Source organism: Neltuma alba, unplaced genomic scaffold (assembly GCF_004799145.2).
Source record: "Neltuma alba isolate B1F8T4 unplaced genomic scaffold, ASM479914v2 tig00010248_pilon, whole genome shotgun sequence".
NCBI classification, from domain to species: domain Eukaryota; kingdom Viridiplantae; phylum Streptophyta; class Magnoliopsida; order Fabales; family Fabaceae; genus Neltuma; species Neltuma alba.
Genome location: NW_021635175.1, coordinates 146,041 through 170,847, shown reverse-complemented (window position 1 = coordinate 170,847; position 24,807 = coordinate 146,041). Strand labels below are relative to the sequence as shown.

At 34.5% G+C, this 24,807-nt stretch overlaps 1 long non-coding RNA gene and 1 pseudogene across 1 annotated transcript; one reads left to right on the top strand and one right to left on the bottom strand.

The window, feature by feature from the left end:
• Positions 1–24,807, bottom strand: part of LOC114755300 (tyrosine-specific transport protein 2-like) — a 147,009-nt pseudogene that overhangs the window by 54,169 nt on the left and 68,033 nt on the right.
• On the top strand, positions 11,207–12,062 carry LOC114755317 (uncharacterized). The gene is made up of 4 exons (XR_003741301.1): positions 11,207–11,282; positions 11,441–11,518; positions 11,602–11,665; positions 11,841–12,062. It is a non-coding gene; the product is annotated as an uncharacterized LOC114755317 (long non-coding RNA).

Genomic DNA, 24,807 nt, shown 5'->3' with positions numbered 1-24,807 from the left:
AAGGGAACGGGTCATTATGAATGGGGAGATAAGTTTAACTTCATCACATTCTGACAGGGAATGCTTCACCGTTGTCGGTTCATAACTTTTAGGATTCTGGGTTTTCGCTTCTTGTTATTGCGGCTGTTCTTGATGCCTTCTTAGAAACAGAGGAACAGCATTTATATCCAAGTGGATACAATAGTTCCCCTCCAAAAAAAAAAAAAGAGCTCCCTCTTTCAGTAGTTGAGCGTGAGTTTTTGAACTGTAACAATGAATAAGCATTCTGCAGGAGAACATGACTCTCATTACAACACCCATTAGCCAAACATGATAATGGAAAAAGCATTAAGATCAAGAGAATAAATCATAAGCTAAGCACAGTGAGTACAATGAGGAATTAATAATCATCTATTAACTCCAAGATTGACATGGATTCAGCAGTGTCCATTGATCGAGAGGTTGAGAACACGACAATTCTAGAACGATTTTTGTTTTTTGGCCAACCCCTACTAAATGATTAAGGGTAGGATAGGAAAGAAGGAAAAAGGAAAGAAAAGAAGACATTGGCATCCATGAATTTCAAAACAGGGCTTTATATAAAGGGACAGAGGGATCAATATAAAATCTCAGCTAACATGTTAAGAGTTTTTTAAAATCAGAAGCAGCAAAACGCAATAATGGGAGGAACATGAACATCTATGTCTGGGATTGGAATCTTTTGGATTTGATAAGGACTGTTTGGCATCTATTCATCGAATAGTCGCTGATGACAAGATGAAGCAACTACTTCAATTGGAATCTGAGGTGGGGACTGGCCAGTGGTATAAAGGGTGATCTATCTAAAACCTCATGTGATTGGCTTCTCAAGTTTACTGGTTAGTATCAAGGCATGCAACACTTGAGGCTACCATTCGTATTCCAACTTCAATTTTTCAAGCTGAAATGGTGTAATACAGCAGATTCACAGTTTCAGATGTCAAATAATGATTAGAGCCGGGAAAACGGGCCGAGCCCGTCGGGCCGGCCTGTTTAAGTCAAGGGCCGGACTTGTATTTTGAAGCCTTGAAAGGGAAATCGGGCTTAAAAGGACCAGCCCTGTAGGGCCGAAAAATAAACGGGCCGGCCCTGTAGGGTCGCGGGCCGGCCCGTTTAGGCCCGCCAAATTTTTTTTTTAATTTCTGTCTTTTTTTCTTAACTTAAAAAAGAAAACCCTAACATTTTAAATATAGCATACTCTTAGTTTTACTTATCTTGGCAGCTCACATAGATAGCATTCACAAAAAGAAAAAAAGAATCACTATAGTTGTGGGAAAAATAACCAAAAAAAAATGAAAATTGCAAAATTTAAAACTAGGTATATTCATAAAAATATATTGTTATTTATAAGTTGTCAAAACCTATTAAAATACTGTATGTGTAATTTTTACAGTCTTTATTTATCATTCTCCCATATTTTTTATACTTGAAATATAATTGATCAAAAAATCTTTTAAACTAAAATAAAGATCTATATCATTTTTATAGTAGAAACAAATTTAGAACTAAGGATGATGGACTCTTTTCTTTTTTGTCGGTATGATAAATGATTATTCTTTATGTATACTATGTTTGTTAGTTAAACTTTTTTGTTAATTATTTATAATCAAACTAGATCATCCGCATTGTAATTATCTACTGAACTTAATGTTTATTTAGTTGTTTATGTTTGTCCTCTATTTAGTTTGTTTATTCAATAGACTTTATTATACTGTAATATATGTTTAAACATGATAATGTTTATATTTGTGACTCAATTTTATTTATATTTATACATTTTATTAGTAATTTTATTGTTTCATTTTTATTATTTTGATAAAATATACAAAAAAATAAAAAAAAGTTTCATTTTAATTAAAAAGACCAAAAGCCCGCGGGCTAGCCCGAGCCCGTCATCTCACGGGCCGGGTTTGAAAAAATGACTTATTTTTGGAACTCGGGCTTAAACGGGCCGGCCCGTTTTCCCAGTACTAAATTAATGATGCCTGGGGCATAACATTGGTGGTCGAATGGCATCTCTCTCTGGAGGCAGAAACAGAGCACCGCAACGAGGCCTAAACGAAAAAGCGATGGTTCAAGCAGCTAGGCTCACCAGGCAGTGTGGGCTTGAGAAGCAGCGCCCTGTGATCAACCCTTCGCTTAGGACCCATGGCTCAACTCTTCACTTGGAACGGACAGTTAGGCCAACCTAATTGCCTCCTTCTGCCTGAGCAGGTAATGCCAAAGCCGTGCTCCGTCACCTTGGTCCTTGGTAACCCCACTTGGGTTACAAGCTAGCATTACCTGGCCAGATGTGCCGTATACTCTTACGAGAGTTTTATATCGTGTAGTTTGTTTTTACAATACTCAATGTGGGACTCGTTTCCAAATGCTTGCGAAAGAAATAAGTTTTGCAATAAATGTTCTTAGTTTTGTCTCTTTAGAGAACACAATCCAACATGTTCAATTCTTACATGTAGCTGGAAATTATTTCATAAAGCTGGTTCCATGAAACAGAAGTAATCAACCTCTTGCATTTTCATTTACAAGATGACGGTTTTGTTATAGACCAGAGGGATTTTCGTGGACATCGGTTTTCTTTCATTTGTCATCCAAATTGTACGTAGATTATGTTATGTACCATTAGGAAGCTTGTACATCCAACCTTTTTACCGTGTATGACCTGTATATCCTAATAAATGATTAAGGGTAGGAATGAGAAGAAGGAGAAGAAACAAAGACATATACGAACTTAATGGCATCCCGAGTCTGAAAAATGGGTTTTACTTACAAAAAGAGAGAGGGAGTACAAAAATTTAAAAAATAATAATTAGTAATTATTAAAAAATTTAAATTTACAATCACCTCAATAATATATATGACAAAATATATTGATTATGGTGAATGATTTCAGGTTTATAAACATTTATATTAATTTTTTTTTATAGAAAACTCTTGTGTGACAGAAAACATGTATTTTTTCAAAGAAATAATATTATCTATTGTTTATTCACACAAAAAAAATAAAAGAAGAATTACATGAATGCATTACAAAGTTATATGAATATATATATATATATATATATATATATATAGAATGTAAGGAATTTTCGAGCATGTAAGCGCAGTACTTATAGATTGCTGAATGACATTTTTTAGCTCATCAAAATTGTCAAACTCACTTATAAGTGCTTTCGCATGACCCTTTATTTGTTCGCAAAAAATTAATATAATCGAAATATGAAATAATAATGTGAAATATGGCATCAAGAAACATCCTCAAAAAAGAATTGGGGAAGTAAATATACTGGAATGATAAGAGGGGAGATAAATACTTTAATACTAAATATGCTAAATAAATACTCTCTTCGGTCCATAATGTACAAAGTTTGTTAACTTTTTTGGCATACCGAGAAATAAAAGTTTAGTCATTAACTTGGCTTAAAATGATAAAGTTTTCTTATTTTGCCCCCAAAAATAATCGAGTTGCCTTTAATATTACATTTTTATTATTTCTCATCTCTCCCTTCTCTCTCCATAGACAAAAGTGAAAAAATTACATTAATTTTTCTGACAACGTCTTATATTTTTTTATGACAATTTTTTTCTAGCAAACTTCTTGTATCATGAACAAGAGGGAGTACTTCAATACCTTCTTTAAAAACCTAAAAATTTGGACTCCAATGTATCATTGATCGAAACGCTCATAATCCAAATATTACAGCTCATCCAAAAAAACAATAAATTAAATTTACAGCTCATATATTTGTCTCCAGAGTATCTCCATTAATTTTTCACTAGGTATTGTGTCCAACATTTTCTAAATATGAGAGATAGACAGTAATACAAATTAATTGCGAATAGGTTCAATAATAATACAAATTAACAAATTAATTGCGAATAGGTTCAATATTTCTTTAAATGACGTGTTTGAGTAACCATGTCCTTGATCTTGTTTATTGATACCACAACGTCTGACATATTGCAACGCCTTTGTGAAAAATTGGCACAACAGTTCAAGGCCAATTCAAGAATAGGGTTAATACAAGGTGAATGTTTGAAGGAGTTAAAAGAATTTTTACTTCGTGATTCTCATTGCATGAAATGGCTGACTGACACCACAAATGATCAACTATATCAGACAACCCCCTTCGCCAATTTGCAAGAGTTAAAAATTGAAGCCATGGAGCGCTTGGAGGCCTTCAGCCATGGTCCACCTCCTTCTGGCCTTTCTGAGAAATTAAAGGAGCTATATATAACAAATTGCAGCCAATTGGCATCTCTCTTCACCACCACCATTGCTCAAAATATGGTGATGTTGGAAGTATTGAAAGCAAGAGGTTGTGGTAAATTGAGGCATATGATAAAAGTTGAAAATGACGAAGATATATCAATGCGGCATCTGCTCCCAAACTTGAAACAAATCAGTGTCAAAAGATGTGAAAATCTGAAATGCATGTTACCCATCTCTGTTGCTAGGGGTCCTTCGCAGCTAGAGAGTCTCGAAATAGAAGATGCTGTAAAGTTGCAATATGTATTTGGCTATGGTAATAATGAAAAAAATCAAAATCAGAAGCAGATCAACATCGACCTTTCAGCTGTGAAAACACTCAAGCTCATTAACTTGAAAAATGTCATCAGCTTTTGCCCAGAAAATTATGATCCCAAGCTGCCATTGGATAAAGCAGTTGTAATGGGAAGTCCAGGGTTGAATGGCATGTTTGGTTTAGATTCTGAAGCGAGACATGAAGATGGTGATGAGGCTATGAAGCAGGTAACTCACGCACTCTATTATAACTTAGCCTAACAACTGCATCAATCACCTTCTAACTACTTAGCATTGTGGTTTCTATTCAGGCTGATGAGTTGCTTTCAATGTCGAGTTGTGAGGACTTGAGATTCAATACAAAGGTCAAGATTGCAGAAGATTCGGTGCAGGCAATAGTACGACAAGCTCGCTCTATTTATCGGGTCAATACCTTTTTTGCAGATCTCAAAAAGGAAAATGCCTTGTTAGCATCAAAATTAGAAGGCGTTAAGACATCAGGACCCCCTCTGCAGCAGGTGCAAGTGGAAAAAGCAAGAGCTGCGATAGAAGTGGTAAAGAAGTTGGAACCCAAAGCAGAAGCAAGCCAGAGCTGTTGTAATGGTGTTTTCCCTGATTGGTTGTCTCAATATAGAGTCGGCAAGCATTTAGGAGAAATGACTGAAACAGTGAGGCAGGTCAATAAAAGGTTGACAATGACACCAATCCGTGTACCATCTCCACCCCGAATCTCCACCATAAGAATGTCAGTAAGTTTGAGTCTGGAAAAAGGCCGTACGATGAAGTCTTGGCGGCATTGGAAGATGATGAGATTTACATGATGGGTCTTTGTGGAATGGGGGGTTGCGGAAAGACATCCTTCATCAAACAAGTGCGTCGTGAAATGAAGAGCTTGGAACTTTTTGATATGATAGCCCCAGCAGCGGCGTCCCATCTTCCAGACATTAGAAGTTTTCAGGGTCAAATTGCGGACAGCTTAGGCTTGAGAATGGAAGAAGAGACTGAGATTGGAAGGGCTAAAAGACTACAAATGAGATTAGAGTGTGGTGCCAAAATTCTCATAATCTTGGATGATATTTGGGAAGTGCTTAGACTTGAGGATGTAGGGATTCCCCTTGTTAAAAACAGCAAGGTTGTTTTGACTACGCGGCTACAACAATTACGTAGCTTGATGGATTGTAAAAAAATGGTATATTTATCACTTCTGCCAGGAACGGAAGCTCGGGATTTATTCCAACAGCACGCTGGCGTGATACCAGATGCAGTAAAAGATTGGGCACGGCAGATTTCAAGCGAATGTCATGGATTACCTCTTTCAATTACTGCTGCCGCTAGAGCTTTGAAAGACAAACCAGAAGATGTTTGGAAGGAAGCATCTTTGAGATTGAGAGATATGAAACAACAAATATGTCAAGTGATATGGAAAGTGTTTATAAAATTCTGAAATTAAGTATCGATCACTTGGACAATGATGAAGCGAGATCACTTCTCTTTTTATGTGCTCTCTTTCCAGAAGATTCAAAGATCGCTGTGGAAATTTTGACCAGCAAGACTGTGGAGGGGTTGATGTTCTCAGACGTTTCGTGCGGTACATTTGGTGCGCTCCCCCACCCCCCATCTGGAATCTCATTCATTGCCCTTCATGCGGCGGATCCCCCCTCATGCAAGCGCGGGTAAACGGCGGGAGTAACTATGACTCTCTTAAGGTAGCCAAATGCCTCATCATCTAATTAGCAACACGCCCGCACCTTGTCCGAACTTGCCAAACCGTACAATCACCTTGTGCACACGTATAATTGGATTGGACATATTCAATTATGCTGACACATATGAAATTGCTAGGATAGCAGTGCGCGATTAATAAGCTCACCAACTCTTCTTTGTTGCTACTGGTAGATGAAAAAAGACAATCCTGTTGCATGCACGACTTGGTGCGGGAAGCAGCCTTTATGTCGGAAAAGAAAATTCAAGTGATCATAGGGCCTGAAGAGAACCTAATAGCTTTAACAGAGAGGGGTTATATGAAAGACACAACAAAATTATATTGTCATGATATAAAGGAATACACAAGTCAATTAAATTGTCCCCAATTTGAGCTTCTGTTTTTACCCAATGATGGTGAATGTTTAGCTGAGTTTTCAGATGATTTCTTCATTGAGACGATAAAGCTCAAGGTTCTGGCCATAATACATACATCTATATTGACAACCCCGAGTCTAATGCTGCCTCTATCAATGGATTGGTTAAAAAATCTTCAAACTTGTTGCTTCAGAGGATGGACCTTAAACAACATCTCTATTTTGGGATCACTGAAGATGCTTGACACTGTTGAACTGTTATTTTGTGTAATCAAGGAGCTACCCGAAGAATTAGCAGAACTAAGAAGGTTAAGTTTGTTGGAAGTATTAGGGTGCAAAATAGGAAGCAATCCTTTTGAGGTGCTTGCAAGATGTTCCCAACTTGAAGAGCTATATTTTGTTGAAAACAGTCTTCCAGAAATGGTGTCAAATGATCATAATGTTGTTACACTATTTCACCATATTAGCTCCTCTCAGGTGCTAAAAAGGTACCATCTTGAAATTGGAAGTTCCATAGATACTTTGGATGGTTATTCGATAAGAAAATTCATATCTTTAAATGGTTTCAACATCCCTACCTCAAATGAAGAAATGAAGAATATGGCACAAAATCTAGAGGCTTTTTTCTTGGAAAATGTCCAAGGAGATTGCAAAAACATCTTCCCTGACATGATTCCAATAGATAGGGAGTGTGAGTTAACAGAATTTTTACTTCATGATTCTGACAACATAGAATGCTTCATTGACACCACAAATCATCCGCTATATCAAGCTACAACTGTTTTCTCTAGGTTGCTAAAGCTGAAAATTAAAACCATGAAGTTCTTCAAGGCCTTGTACCATGGTCCGCCTCCTTTCAATCTTTTTGAGAATTTATAAGAGCTGTTTATAGTGGAACGTAGCCAGCTGCGCTGTATTGACTCTGCCAGCATGCTAAATTTTCGTCATCTCAAGCATTTACAATTGGAGGATTGTCCAAAGTTGACATCTATCTTAACATATTCTACTGCTCAAACTATTTTATTGTTGGAAACTTCGAAAGTACGAGATTGCATTGCCCTAAAGCATATAATAAAAGATGAGGAGGAAGATGATGATATTACTCCAATGGGGCCTATTTTCCCAAAATTGAAACAAGTCTACGTCCAGGGATGTCCACATTTGGAATCCATCATACCAGCATCTTTTCTCGGTGGCATTTTGCAACTAGAGTCTCTCGAAGTAGAAGATGCTGGTCTGTTGGAAAATGTGTTTGGTAAACATGGATGTGAAGAAGGTCAAAATCAAGGCAAATCTAATAGCAGGATTGATCTTCCAGTTCTGAGGGTATTGAACTTATTGACTTGCCAAATATCACAAGCATCTGTCCACAAAATTATCACATAAGTTGGCCAGATGTTGCCAAACTATATAGAAAGAGATGTCCACATTTGAGCATCACATCTGATTTAGATTCAGAAGCGATTCAGCAAGGTGGTAGCAAGTCTAGTGAGCAGGTAATGTAATTTTTTATTAGACACACATATATAGGGACTAAGAAGAATGCACCTTAAATGGTTAGTTATTTGTTTTCCATCATGATACTTTTATTTTATTGATCATGGGGGTAATTTTATAGGAGTTGGAACTTCAAGCAAAACAAAGCAGAGACATGGTTGTGCAAAGTGGTGCAGAAAGCTTTGACCTTGAAGACTGCAAAATGGAAGGCATTTTTCAATTAACCCAACCTACAATTGGTATGGAATCAAAGTCATTATCGTTATCATGCCTCCAAAGTTTGATTATGGAGAATCTACCTAATTTGAGGTACATAAGTGAGGGTCACAAACAACTTCACAACCTTCGAAGAGTAAAAATATATAAATGTGGAGAGGTAAAATGCATTTTCTCACTCCAGATGATGACATACGTATCTACATTGCGTGAACTAATCATAGAAGATTGTTCTCAGCTAGAGCAAATCATTGAGCATGAGTATTATGATAGCCAGCACACAGGTACACTTAAACATGCACCTTAAGCATACAACTTTTTTCTTTGTTTCTCTTTAGAAGAAGAAGAACATGCATGCATGATTGATTAATGTATAAATATTACTCCCTCCGTTTCTTATTATAAGAGACAAATAATCAAATTACATTGATAAAAAAAATAGTTAAAATTAGTTGAGGACAATTAATGTGTAAAAAGTATAATATTTTTTCCAACAATGCCCCTATTAATAAGGAGAGAGAGTATGAGAGAGAACAATTAAATTATTAAAAGAAAGAGAAGTGGGAGGGAGAGAGAGTATAAGTTGGAGACAAAATAAATAGGGGTAAAATAGGAAATCAATACAAAAAAATAAAGACAACTTTTAAGTGTCTTTTATATATAGGAACATGCCATAAGCATCAAATGTCTCTTATAATAAGAAACGGAGGGAGTATTTCTGTAGATCTGATATAAAAGAATCTACGTGGGCCATTTAGCGATAACTGCAATCTGCAAAAGATTGCAGTAAAATCTTGTCCGATGTTAGGGTCGTTGTTCACTGTATCAACTGCTAAAGCAGATAAAAGGAAGGAAATAGTCGAAGAAGATGGTGGACAAGCTATCTTTCCAAGTCCTAGCTTCCTGAGTCTAAAAAATCCACCAGAGCTCATCCATGGGGGGAAAGGAGGTAAATTAAAAGCTGTAAAAGGTGTCATGTTTCCAGAATCATTCAATCTATCCAATCTTCAAAGCCTGATTGTAAAATCATGCCTAGGGATGAGTTCGTTGTTCACAGCATTAACTGCAAAAACCTTAATGTGGTTGACCTCTTTGGAGATAATAAACTGCTCTGGATTAGAATATGTAGTAAAAGGAAAGAGTAAGGAAGCTTCTCAAGTGATGCGGAAGAAATGCTTCCTAAGCTCAATGTTTTATATTTAGTGAAGCTGCCAAGTCTGATCATTATCTACTGAGGCATTAAGTTGCAATGTGATTGTCCAAAGCTGAAACAATCATTAACTGATGTTTTAAAACCAGACGACTTGCTTCAAGAATACGAAAGCCCAGGTGAACAATTCTTTTCAAATTTTTCAATGGAAAAGATTTGGGCAAAAAAAAAAAAAAAAAACCCATTTTACATGACCTAAGAAACAATACATTGACTTATTGCGGTGACTCATGTATGACCTCTTTTCTAAGCTAATTTCTAATTTCTGAAATTGCATTTAGAAGAAGAGGAAGAGGAAGATTACCATGATGATGATGGTGAAGATATGGACAGGAGAGAAGAAAAACACAGGGAAGTGGAATATGCAATACTAGAGGACAAAAGTAATGTAATTGAGCAGAGTTCCACAAGCTGTCAAGAAAGCAAAGAATTTGATGAGGTAGATGTTGGAAATTCATCTGTAGATTCCTTGTCACCTACCATGGCTTCAGGTTTGAGAGAAGTTGTTGACATCCTCCAACACAAAGAAGCAACATCACATACTGAATCAACTCATTCAAATGAAGACAGAAGCTTCGCTATTGTCCCTTCTAATATTCAAGATGATCGTATAGATGAAGAGAATCAGAGGGGCAACAATGACATTCCAAGTGGATCCATCGCAACAAGTTCAAATTTTCGCTGGCTCAAGCAGGATGGTACTGGTATGAATTTCTTACTTGTTATTATTATTATTATCATTATTTTCATTTGTAATCTTCATGGATACCTATTTTTCTTCTTGTTTTTTTTTTTTAAATCTACGTACGGTACTGCGACTTCTTATCAATAAATGCTCCCTGAATATTTACCCTATGAAGTACGAGCAGCTGCAGAGGTTCTTCCGCACTCACAAGAAATTGAAATTGTCGTCACTCTAGAAGACCTTCCAAAGCAGAAATTCTGTCCAGTTGACTCAATGAACCTGCAAGAGGTATATCCTGATTCCTATAACTATCTTTCTTCAATGGTGAATTTCTCTTCGTAAATTATTCTTGTGGTTGTTGTAGTTTCACTCAATTGTTAACTATGCCCCCATATACATTAACATATTAATTTTATCCCTGACATGAACATGTATGATTTATGACACCAAAAATTGATCTAAATTTTACTGATGCCTCTAATTATATGGAATATTGATGCTATGCTTGTGTCTGACTCATGCCAAAATGGAGCAAAAGCAGATATTGAGGTAACTTTAATTTCCTTACATGCTTTGTGATGCAAACTGTTTTAAGTAGCTCGAGTTAGTTTCTCAATTAAGAATTTTTTTTAAAAAAATTATAGGGGCCATATTAAATTTAGCTTTAGCCATGGTATTGAAATCCGGTATTAAATTTAGCCTTATTTGACCTGAGCGTTTTTCTTTAGGTTCACAAAAGCAAGTTCATTTACGAAGGTAACTTAAAAACTGAAATTTTTCATTAAGAAATTATTGCAGTGCTGCACAAAAAGAGGAAAGGGAGGCCTTCATAAAGATACGGACTAGAAGAATCAAAAGTGGGAACATCAACACAGGTAGGCTCATTAGACTCTTCATTATAGAAATGACATTTTATAGAATATAACGTAGAAAGCTAATATTGGTGGTTCGTACACAGGAGTTGATCGATAAAGAACCACAGGTTGAACTTGATGCAAATGTCGCAAAGGTTCAAGACACTACAGGGTTCATCCTCAATCAAAAGAATTTGATGTAATAATTGGTTCACTGATCTCGACAGAGTTGTATTCTGAGTCCTGTTACTTTCATTTACATCATTAAATTACTTTCATTTTAGGTGTACAAAATTAAGTTCATCGCTGAAGTTAAACTTAGAAACTAATATATATCACTTGTCATTTAATGCACAGAGTCATACGGAAACAGCAAAGGTTGGTTTTCAAAAAGATTCTGCACGAGAAGAATCAACAGTCAGAACTTCACCAGAGGTAACTTCATCACTTGCCTCTTGGTGGGATAACATTATAAAGAGGACAACCTAAAATGCTATGATTTTTGGTTCCATTTCCAGTTGTTGATTGGCAAACAGCCACAGATTGCGGCCGACCCACAACATGCTGGTCAAGAATACAAAGGTATCTTTTGAATTGCTCAAAAGAATTAATACATCTCCCTGGGTTTCTCATCATTTAATAACTTCAAAATATCAGTAGAAATGTTTCCAACATTCAAATAAGCTGCAAATTACAACTAGAGAATCTACCTTTCTCCAATTTTATATGATGAAATTGGTATCAATTTTATCTGCAGGGTCTCTTCCTCTGCCGGGGCAATCAGCAATGCATTCACCAACTAGCAGCATCGCTACCACTCCCCTTACTGCAGAAGCAGTAATTTCATCTTCACCTCAAGCAGAGGAGTTGGTTGATTTTCATGGTCTCTTTATGATTAAGGAGACACGGGCTCGCTTACTCAAAGAAGCATTTGTCAATTATCCTCATTTATGGGAATGGAAACTCTCACAGAGGACTCTAAAGATTTGCCAGGTGGGATACGAGTCTTTGGTTGACATGTTGGCATTTTTAGAATTAGAAACACCAAAGACAATGGATGATTCAAAGATGGAGTTATTTGAAAATCTATGTTATGAACTGGAATATTTTGGCTTTAACAAGATGCGGCTCGCATCTATTCGCCAAAGAGTGATGGATATGCAAGCTGAACATAATGACAAGTTGAAGCAGCTGGACCAGTTGGAGTCTCAAATTAGCACCTTAGAAGAACAACTTAGTGATGCAAGAGCTGGCTTGGCCAGTGTGAAGGGTGATCTCTCAGAACCTGGCGATGTGTTTGGCTTTAAGCATGGTTTGTATAGAGATGTACAGTAACTCTTTGGGGTTACCCTATTAGCATGAACTTTGGCCTGGCATGTGTACGTTTTGGTCATGCTTTACCTTTCCATAACCTTTCAACGATCTGACAGAGGTTATCAATTTAACTGAATCTTATCTTGGATTTCAAATATTTGTACTAATCACTGTTCTTGCACCGCTATGAATTCATCATACAGTGAATGATAGATGTTATATTTGCATGTTCTTTAGTTCTTATGCCTCAAACCCAGATCCCTCCCACTATGATCCTAACTTTGTTATTTCTATTACTACAGATTACTATAAATAAATGTTTAGAATGGAGGAGGAAAACATGATAATTAAATCAAAATAAACTTCAATCGGATATTATATATATATATATATATATATATTATATATTCTATCTTGCCTAACTAAAATCTTCAATCCTGTTTAGGTCTCACCGTTGATTGAGGCGCTAATGAGTAATAAGAAAAAAAAAAATTAATGGAATAATAATAATGGGCTAAACTATATATTTGGTCCTTTAATGTTGTTGAAAGTTTCAATTTGATCCTTTAACTTTAAAAAACATACATTTGGTCCTTTAACCCTAAAATTATTAGACTTTAATGATGATTTTTTGTAACAATAATGAATATTTTGAAAACTAAACTCAATATGTTAGCATTTGAGAATATTTTATCAACATTTAAAATCTTAATGTCATCATTTTTTGAAAAAAAAATTTAAGGTTAAAGACTAAAAGTATACTTTTTAAAGTTAAGAAACCAGATAAAAACCATGTATAAAGTTAAAAGATCAAATGTATACTTTAGCCATAATAATAAATAAAAGTTCTAATTTTTTTTTTAAATTTCACTTGTTGATTTTAAGAAAATTAATTATGATATCGTTTTTCTTTAAATAATTACTTTCAATTTGTTTCTCTCTGTTTTGTTTTTTGGCAGATGGGGGGTCAGGGGAATAAGCAAGTTGGTAGTAAAACTTCCCCCCAAGACCAAACTTGATAACAAGTAGAGGTGACAAACTAACCAAATCAGAGTGTAACCTAAAGTCTTATTTGATTTTTTGTCAGGTTAGGTTTGATAGTCCGTAATTTGGTCCAATTTAGTAGTAATTTAAGGTCAAGTCAGACTAGACTTGGTCTACCAAATTACCTGGACTGGTTCGACTAGTACCCAGAACCTTAATTTTTTCTTTTTAGTTTTTTTCTTCATGAGAATCAAGATTTCATACTAATTAACACAATTAGAACAACAACAAAAAAACCTATAACATATAAAAATAATCCTAAAACATTAAGACTTAATTATAAATCATAAATATTTCTAACAATATTAGATAACAATAAAAAAAATCTTAATTTACAAAATATTTTTTTTAAAAAAATCACCTGGTCCAAAATGGACTAGTCTAGGTGGTCTAACCACTTGATCTCAAACCCAACCAACTAGTTTAATTTATTTTTATCATATTATTCATTTGAATTAGACCAGACTCGCCTAGATCACTGTGAGTTAAAATCAAATTGAACCTAATTATCAGGTTTTTGCACACTCCTAATAACAAAATTTAAATAATAGTTGATTGATAGGCTAAACATACTTTTTCAAATGATGGTTGACAAGTTAAGCAAGTTTCGCCACCTAACCCTTTGATGAGCAACTCCTATTTTACCCCTTTCTGAAAATAAGAAATTTTGGCAGAGTTAGATGACCTCACAATTCAAAACACTTCTAAGAAAATACCAAAATATTACTTACCACTACAACTATTACATCCACCACAACGTTTGAACCTAGTTCTTGTAAAACAAGTACTTCCATTAGTCATTTTTATAAGATTTTTTTTTTTCAGAGTTCTCCTGGTCTTATTTATAAGAAACATCATCTTCTTATCTAAAACATTTGTTAAAATTTTTCTTTTATACTCTCATTAAAAAAAAAATTTTCTCCGATACTAAATGTAAGAACTAGATAGAAAGTCGATTTTATTCCTAAATATAAAACCTTAATATACTTTTTCCTTTATATTTATCATTTTTTTAATTAATTTATCTAATTTATAAGCACAAATGTAATATGATGTTGTATAGGGATATTTTAGAAAAATCAGGTCATTTTTATTAGAATTAAGTAATTTACTAAAATTAATTAAATAACTCTTACATTAAGAAGCAAATGAGTATATATTTAAGAAAACCTAGTATCTTGTTAAATCCTTCTGCTTCAAGGACAAAACAAAGAGCAGATTTTAAGAAACAGTCTGGGAGTGCAAGATGAGTACAGATGGATATATTTTGTACGGAACCATTCATTCCAAGGTAGTTCTTTACATTATACTAAGGTATACTTTATTAATCATCAAAAAATGGAAAATAGAAAATTAAATCTTTTGAAGGCCCTGAAAGTTCTCAAGCAATTCAGAAAGAACAATATATCCAGCATCTCCAAGAACCAGCAATAGAGTTGTCTTCCCTCCGGGAACTAGCTCAGGTAGTTTCACAGGTCGAGATGAATCTGAATTCGAATTTGAGTACCTATCAGACCAGGACATTGCAGGTGGAATAATTCCAAAGAGCACCAACACTACAAATCGAAACGAAACTATGAGAAAAACTTGCTGCAGCAGAATTAATTCCCAGTAAAAAAATAAACTATGAGTTATATAGAAAAAATAAATAATGAACATAGTTCCATTTTCCAGGCTGAACATTAACTTGATGAAAAAAATCAACAAACAAAAGTACTGAGACATGCCCAGGCATGCATTATAGATATACCTCCATAGGTCCGACAATGAGAGTACCAGCGGTGGGACTAAAGCTAAAACAAATGGCAGGGGCTTGTTTTGACCAGATGGGAACTGCTATACTGAAAACCCAAATAAGTGACATGAGAAAAATGATATAATTCTTCATTAACCTTCTGCACTACAATGGAGAAATGATGCTAAAGGCCATGTAACCTAGTGGCATGGATGCTGCAAAGTCGTGGGTTTGATCCTATTTATAATTTCAAGCTATTAGTGTCTGCCTCTTTAATTTAAAAAAGAAGAGACAGAAGATTAAGAGGTCAATCTTAGTTGCAGCATAACTCAATTAAATTGAAGTTTCAGTAGAAGGTATAGACGGTTTCTATTTTGTCCAAGTTCGCAGCCTAAATGACCTTTTCATTGCATATGAAAAGTTGAGATCTTCTGTCGGCTGCAGAAAGTCCAACCCCCAAGGCCTAAGCATTATTTGACATCTATTGGAAAAAAGAAATAGATTCAAGGCTATTAAAAAATGTGATACACACACATATATATATAGTGAAACATAAAGAGAAATAATCACAAAAAAATTGTCAAACTCTCAGCTCCACATTATTACCGAACCCCCAAAAAGAAAAAGGGACACTTGCAGTCAGCAAGAAAGTTTGACAAACCCAAAACATATCCGATGCAAGATGTTACAATTGCAAGAAGCGAGAGTGCTTCAACTATAGGCTGCAGAATCAGGTTGTCAGAAGGAACAAAAATTCAACAATCAGATGCCAAAACTTCAGGTGTCTTTATCATAGTTCAGGCTAAAAAATGTATGAAATGTTGTACGGACGTACTCCAACTATTCCATATGTGGATCTCAATTGTTCTAATGGGTCCACTCCCATTTCATTACTACCAACAGTTCCAAGGGTAACAGCATTCCAAACCAGAAAGAGAGAAGGAGGAATACCGGTGCCTAGGACAATTGCACTCCTGCAATGGTTAGAATATTCAAATATAAGCCAAGATAATCCTTAGGGTAGAGAACATCTAGAGCATTCCCTCATCCAGTATGTGCTGAGCAGTTCAACCAAAAGCAGAAGTTGGTAGGTAAAAGACGATAAATAGTTATGTTGTAATTTGTTAATTAATATGCTCCCTCACACTAAAGATCTTTTTGGCTGAAATAATAGGCAAAGCAGAGACCTCCCGTACATTGTATTTTAAACTTAATTTCAGACCAAAAAAGACACAAGATGGAGGAACAGAGACAATCATGAGTTTGTCTATTAATAAGCAACATGAACAGGATCATATGACTTGGTGAATGAGCCAGTTGATTGGCCTAATATGGAAACGTTGAGTAGACAGAGGGCCCCACCAATTGTTGGACGCAGTGGGAATATACCATAAGTTAAGGGTCTAGTCAGAGGCAAAGAAAAGTAAGCAGTTAATCTCAAACGATTATGTGATTGGGGCTTGAATAACTTTGATATTTGGATAACAAGACGCCGTCGTATATCTCCGTGTCAAGAAGTGTCAAACCCTTCACAGTCTTGCGTATCATACATTGTATTTCAAACTTGATCCCAGACTGAAGAAAAAGAGAGAAGGGGCACCTAAGTAAGATGGAGACCATCTCTCTAAAGCTAACTATTGAGGTAGGAAAACCCACACTCTTAATACTCCATTGAGCATCCCATGCTACAAATGTAGCACTTAGCCATCTCATAGATAAAAGGTCTCTGTTTTTAAAGCTTCATATTTCATTCTACTCATAGGAGCTGCTTGGACATTGGCCTTAAGAAGAGCATCCCAGTGCAGTTCCCCACTTGCCACTGCCTAAGAATGAAAATTCAATCTCCACCATAACATGAATGAATATTCATTCTCAATTATCACTTTCAGTCATATATTCTTGCAGAAGATTTTTATCTCACACATGGAAGGATTAAGATACTGTATAACTAAAGCATGAGTTCATAGTTCTTGAATTGGGAATCTTGCCAAAAGAGCTGCAAAAGAACTGACGATTCCAAAGACAAGAATCCCGTTAACTGCACCTATAAAGTGCTGGCTACAGATTGAGAAGAATTCTTGGTCAACATTGCTGCCCTTAGAGATAGAAAAACTATTACTAAAAGAAACGTAATTATTCACAGAGAACCTACTCATTTTCCTTTGGCTCCTTTTCCAAATGCATTCAGCTGATCTTACTAAAATTTTATTATCTGTGATAATTAATCAAGCCCTCTGATAATATTTTACGAATTTAAACATGATGAATATCTTGTGATATTCTTGAGAATATTATATCGATCTACACTTTTCTGTTTTTTTTCTCCCTATTTTCATCCCCATTGTACTGCTTAGCCACAAGCATGAATAATATGAAGTAGAAAAAAAGGATTGTCTGCAGGTGTCATAGGGTCTCAATTAAATACACGTTGGTATCCAGATACCGTTGATGTGATATGATTGGATTGAACTACTACAAATACTGTAGTTTGACAAATTTTTGCATTTGTACTCAATTATGATACACTGACATTTTCCCAGGCCAAAAAAAATAATACACTATCATTTTTTATTGACAAGACAATGGTATCAATTTTAATATGGAAACTACACAACAATGAGTAAAGCTGATCAAACGGATGTGAGTTGACAGAAGAGAAAAAGAGAGAAGTTTGATAAAATGCACACCAACTTTCCAAAAAAGCATAGGCTTCCGAAAACCAATGAAAACAAAGTTGCACTTCCCCATCTGCAACCAAAATGCCAGTATCACGCTCTAGCAAGTGTGCTAGGTTTAATCGGAATACAAAAATTAAGTCTGGCCACATGACTATTGAGACGGGAGGCAAAAGAGCAGGCAAAATCTAGAAATAATTGAACGAAGATATTGTGACTCATCCGAGGGAATTCCAAGAAAATTTGTCAATATATCTGAAGAACGAGCTACATATGCAACAATGAGGGCATAATGGATGAAGATGTATGACCAACAGCAAGAAAATGAGAATTACCATATAAATAAACAAAATAATGCTAATGAAAGTTGCTAAGACCATGATTAGACAATTTTGGGGTTGAAACAAGAAAGAGGAGTTGCCACCAAAATTTAAAGAGGTTGATTTTCAAAATCTTTTATAAAAGACACCCATTCATGATAATGGTTACCTAAATCAGCTATTCAAAATTAATATGACATTTTATTATATTTTAATTACCCTAAAAAAGAAATAAAAATAAAAATAAAAAATTTTTATGTAGAAAAGTAAAAAATAATTTATTTACAAAGCCAACTTGACTTAGAATAAAAGCCTAGAGCCTATGTAACTTTTAGAAGAATCAAAGTCCGGTAAAAATACGTGTCACTTAATGGATATCTTTTAAGAAAATATTTATTCATTTTATTTAAGAAAGATATTTCTTCTTATGAAAAAAAAGATATTTCTTGTTGGTTTGTAATTTTTAATTGATAAAATCAATTCCTTTGTTGTTATTTGGAAAAGATTTTTTTTTTTCTAAAGAGCTTTTGATTTTCCTGTAGAGATTCCTACAATCTTATATGGAAAAAATAATTATTCAAGCTTCCGGAGGCTCTAAAAATCTCACACGGCTATAAAGAAAACATTAATTTTTAAAATATGTTATTTTTTTAATTGAAAAGAGGACTTTTTATTTTATTTTTGTTTATGAACATTGGGGCAAAATTATTTTAATTCTTTTTTATTTACTTTTAAGAGAAAATTTATACAACCCTATTGGTATATCTGCGGAGACTCATAATTTTATATAATTTACTAATAAGTTTAGATACCTGTAGAGTTTTAAAAACCTTACACGGTAAAGATCTAAAGAAAGGAAGCACTCTTGAGAGGAAGAAGAAAGATCAACTGAAAACAATTCATCATAAAATTATTAAATCAAAGACAATAGAATTAAAAAAAGAGAAGACCCAAACTATGGCTTGCTAAAAAAAGGTGAGTCATAAGCCACAGGTAAGTTCACAACTAAATTATTCTCTTCCGTTATATTGCCTATCTTCTGAATACTTCCATTTTTGTTAAACATCCAAGAAGCAAGGAAATAGCACGGAATATACAAAAATCATCAAAGGAGAAAAGAAAGAGCCATACACATGATGAGATACTACTGAGGTGAAGCCTTCTCACTTGTTGTCTTTTCTCTCATAAACCTTCTCAGTTTTTTCTTAACCCTTACTCTCATATTTATAGGTTTCAACTAGGATTTCTCATATTCTTTTTAATTTTACTTTTTTAATTTTCTGAATTATGACTCATTATATTACTTCCTATTTAAGCACCAAATCATCATTAATTTTTTATTTTTTATTTTAATTTTAATTTTAATTTTTTATTCTTTCCATAATTTGGCTCCAAAGAATATTTCCAATTCGGGAAGTAATCAAATTAAACAAGAGATTTTTATCTTTATTTTATTTTCTGATTTTTCTTTTAATGTGTCCACCCCACACTTTCTAATTTAGAGGTCAATCAACAATTAACCACATCTTCTCTTGTTATTATCCATTATGATAGAAAAGATATTCTTACTTGATTTTTCTTTTTTGGGAAAATTTTAAAACTTGGCCTCCAAAAAAGAATAAAAGAGAATTTTTCTATTATTCTTAATGTTTTTGTTTATTATTCAGTGGGCCTGGAAAAAAAAAAAAAGGTGTTTACACAATATATTAGATGTTGTGGCATCATTGAACAAGATCAAGGACATGTTTATGCAAAGATGTCACTTAGATAAATATTACAGTTATTTGTAATTAGTTTGTATTGTCGTCTATCACTCATTTCTATATCGACAATCCCATTTAGAAATGTGTGGATGCAATACCTAGTGAGAAATTATGGATATGCTTTTTGATATGGATGCTCTGTGACATATGGATTATGGGACTTTTTGGTCAATGATATGTATGAGTTCTGTTGCCCCGAAAAAAAGAAAAGTAGGAGTTCTTATTTTTAAGTTTTCAAAGAAGGTCTTGAGTACAATTAGGTCACCAGATTACTCACACACGCACACACATATTATGACAAATTTTTCACTCGCAAAGGGTCATACTCCTTTAGTTTTGCTTATAAAGCAGAGAAAAAAGGTTTTTTTTCCTGTTTATCTGTCACCTTATTAAATTTTTAATATAAATATACTATTTTGTCCTTTATTTATTATAGTGTAGATAATTATTTTTTAAAGGTTTATATATTAAATAGATATTAATTTGGAAAGTCATTATATTTTAAAGAGTTAATGAAATTTAAAGTTGTTATAAATGGAACCAAAAGAATTTTTTTAAGAAATAGAATTCATGGTTATGTATGATTCGAGAACTTTATATGATAAATATCTTGTAAATAGTTTCCTTCAGTCCAATGACCAAAAAATTCATGTATGCCATTGTAATATAATCTTTAGTGTTAATATAATAATCTTTGCTCTTTAAATTTATTTTTATTTTGCTTTTAGTTGCTCAAGTTCCAAATAATAGATTTTGGATCAAAACCAAAATAAAAACAAACTTGATGGATCAAAAATTATATTAACTCTAATATTTTTAAATTGGTTATCTAATTTTTGTATCAAGGAGAGGAGATACTACAATTAAAGTGAAGTATAACAAAAACATGAGCAAGAAGAATATGCAATGCCGGAGCACAACTGCTAGCTCATCCCCAAAACGACCACCTTCGGATGTAAGTGACTCGGTCTTGGCGTTTTCTTCTTTGACTTCCTCCTCCTCTTCTTCTCTCTTTGCTCCCCCCTCTGTCCCAGAGAGGCCAGATTCAGTCCCTTTGCAATCGCAACTTCTATTATCTAACAAGATGGCTTATTTGGCGGAATCAATGGTAATACCTCAAGCTAAAAGGAACAGGTCATTATCAAGGGGGAGATGAGGTTAACTTCATCAACACATTCTGACAGGGAATGCTTCACTGTTGTCGGTTCATAACTTTTAGGATTCTGGGTTTTCGCTCCTTGTTATTGCTCTGTTCTTAATGCTTAAAAACAGAGAACAGCATTCATAATTCTAGAATGATTTTTGTTTTCTTGCCAACTCCTACAAAATGAATAAGTGTAGGGTAGGAAAGAATGAAAAAGGAAAAAAAGAAGACATTGGCATCGATGAATTTCTAAACTAGGCTTTACATAAAGGGACAGAGGGATCGGTGCAAAACCTTAGCTGACATGTTAAGAGTTTTTTAAAGAACCAGCAAACGCAATAATAATGGAACATGAAGATCTGTGTTAAATTGGAGTCTTTTGGGTTAGATAAGGACTGTTTGGCATCTATTCATGGAGTAGTAGTTGATGACAAGATGAAGCAACTACTTCAATTGGAATCTGAGGTGAGAACTGGCCAGTGGTATAAAGGGCGATCTATCTAAAACATAATGTGATTGGCTTCTTAAGTTTGTTGGTTTGTCCTAGGGCATGTAACACTTGAGGCTACCATTCTTATATTCCAACTTCATTTTTTCATGCTGAAATGGTGTAACGCTCGATGTCTTGAGAAACTCCTAATCTTCACTAATTATTTATTGATCATAACATTGCAGGTGGCCAAAACAAAAAGGTGATGGTTCAAGCAGCTTGGCTCACCATACATAATGTAGCATCAAGAAACATCCTCAAAAAGGAGCTAGCAAAGTAAATATACTGGAATGATGAGACAGAACATAAATACTTCAATACTGAATGGGCTAAATAAATACTTCAATACCTTCTTTGCAACCTTAGAAATATGGACTCCTACAATCATTGATCAAAACGCTCATAATCCCTATATTATAGCTCATCCTAGAAAACCATAAATTAAATTTACAGCCCATATATTTGTCTTCAGTGTATCTCCATTAATTTCTCACTAGGTATTGCATCCAACATTTTCTAAATATGAGAGATAGACAATAATACAAACTAATTACAAATAGGTTCAATATTTCTTTAAATAACATGTTCGAATAAACATGTCCTTGATCTTGTTTAATGATACCACAACCTCTGACATATTGCAACGCCTTTGTGAAAAATTGGCACAACAGTTCAGGGCCAACTCAAGAATAGTGGATGCAGTTGTCAAAATATAGCAATATATTGTTCATCATTGTCTTGTAATAAATTGGAATCTATGACTTGAGTCAGTGAATGAGACATTGATTCACTTACCCACCTCTTCAAGTCCAATCCACCCACAAACATATCTTCTGTTGGCCTTTTTCTTGTGAATACTTCTATTAATATTATTCCGAAGCTGTACACATCAACTTTTGTTGAAACAATTCCAAGAGACCCATATTCTGCATATGATTTGATTCCACCAAGTGAAAAAAAATCAACCATCTCATTAAAAAAACTGGCAAAATAAGAATTTAATCAATTCAGCCCTTATAGTTTATTGAGCTGTAAGGAATTGCATGGATTAGGCTAGTTCGAGTAAAAAAAGATATAAGAATTGACTTATTCAAAGTTATTTCAAATTAGTTTAAAGACGGAATCAATAATTGAGAAAAAGTTCAAAGATCAAAACTTATATTTTTCTTAAAGTATCTGACAAGCGTATGCTGTAAATTAATTAAACAAGTATCTCTTGTTTAGTCTGAAAAACGCCCTCATAAATTAGGAGTAAAAACCCAAGAGTTTTTGCCATATAAGAATTTGTGAGTATGCATATTGAAGGGGAAAAAAAAAGAAGCAAAGGTGGAGGATAATATTACCGGCTACAACATAACCAATTGTAGGTATTGTCTGTGAGTGTCCTAGATTTCCTTTCATCTAAAAATTTTGCAATTCCAAAGTCACTGACATGAGCTACCATGTCATCATCCAACAAAATATTGCTTGGTTTCAAATCACAGTGGACTATCGGTGTTGACAAACCATGATGGAGATATTCCAAAGCAGATGCGGTGTTTATCATTATATTTAACCTCTGCAGAAAATCCAAACAATAGTTATGAGAATATAACCATTTTTCAAGGCTCCCATTGGGAATGAACTCCATTATCAAACACTTGAAGTTATCTCTGGAACAACTACTAATGATCTTCACCAAATTGCGGTGACGCACATTACGCAGTGTGTCACATTCCACTTCAAAGCTCTTTGACATAGCTTCTGAATCAAAATTGAATATTTTAAAAGCAACCATTATTCCATTTGAAAGCTTCCTTTGAATAAAAAACGAAAACTTCCACTTCCTTGTAAGTTACTCTCATCAAATCTGTTGGTTGCATCCAAAATTTCAAAATACGAAATCCTTCTTGGCATTCCTAAAGTTGATAAATCTTGTTTCATTATGGTATGCCTAGAATTCATTCGTTTACGCTGAAAGAGGATAATGCCTGAAAGAACTAAAATTGCTTACAAAACCGTGGGTAGTATGTATTTCAACAAAATCCATTTTGCCTTTGACCTCTTTCTTTGTTCTTTTCTGCATGGAGGCACTTGCATTTTTGGCTCACCACAAAGTGCCTTATTCATCATGAAAGATTCAGCCGTCAAATCTTTGAAGACCCCACCACTAGGAATCTCACCTTGTAGTCTGTTATAAGAGAGATTAACATACTTAAGGGATATAAGTGGCTCTAGTGATTTAGGAATCTCACCAGACAAATTATTTTGGGAAAGGTCTAGCTTTACTAAGGCCAGCAAATTCCCAAGTGATTCCGAAATCGTCCCTTGCAACATGTTATTTGCTAAGGAGACATTTTGCAAATTCTGCAAGCTGCCTATGGTTGATGGAATGATGCCTGAAATATTATTTCTTGACAAGTCTAATCGAACAAGAGCTTTCATGTTCCTAATCTTGAATGAAAGATTTCCAACTAACTTGTTGGAAGATAGGTTTACTTCCAATACACCCGTCAAGTTCCAAAAGGAAGAAGGTATCTCGGAACTCAACTTATTGCCGCCCAAGTAAAGTCCTCGTAGGGATATAAGGTTTCCTAAGCAAGGGGGCATTGCTCCAGAAAGCTTGTTTCGAGATAGATATAAACATGCAAGTCTTCTAATATAACAAAGCTCATCTACAATGAAACCATCTAGCTCATTCCCCACAAGATTCAAATGCTGAAGAGCCTGTAAGTTGCTAATTGTTGTTGGAATTGATCCATTTAAAACATTTCCAGCAAAAGATATTTTAAACAAGTTGGACAGATACCCAATTTCTGATGGTATGTTGCCATTAATCCCGCATAAGTCGATCATCAGCATCTGTAAAGAATCAGATAAGTTTCCAATGGAGTTGGGAAGTTTCATATGCAATGGATTCTTTGAGAGAATTAGAGTTTTCAAATCTCTACATTTGGACAACGAGCTAAAAAAGCCAGTTTCAGAATTTGAATCATCTATTATGGTGAAATTGTTATCATGCACCGAAAGGGTTTCTAAGTATCTTAAATGACCAAGTGTGCTCCAATTCTAGAATAGTCAACTTAGAAGCATTGGATATAGTATTTGGGATTCTTCCAGAAAGTTTGTTGCCCCATAAATACAACTCTTGTAGATTAGAAAGGCCATATCCAAAATCTGATGGAAGACTTCCTGCTAGCGAGTTGTCGTAGAGAGACAAGACTTTCAAAGTTGAGATGTTGAAAATTTCTGATGGAATA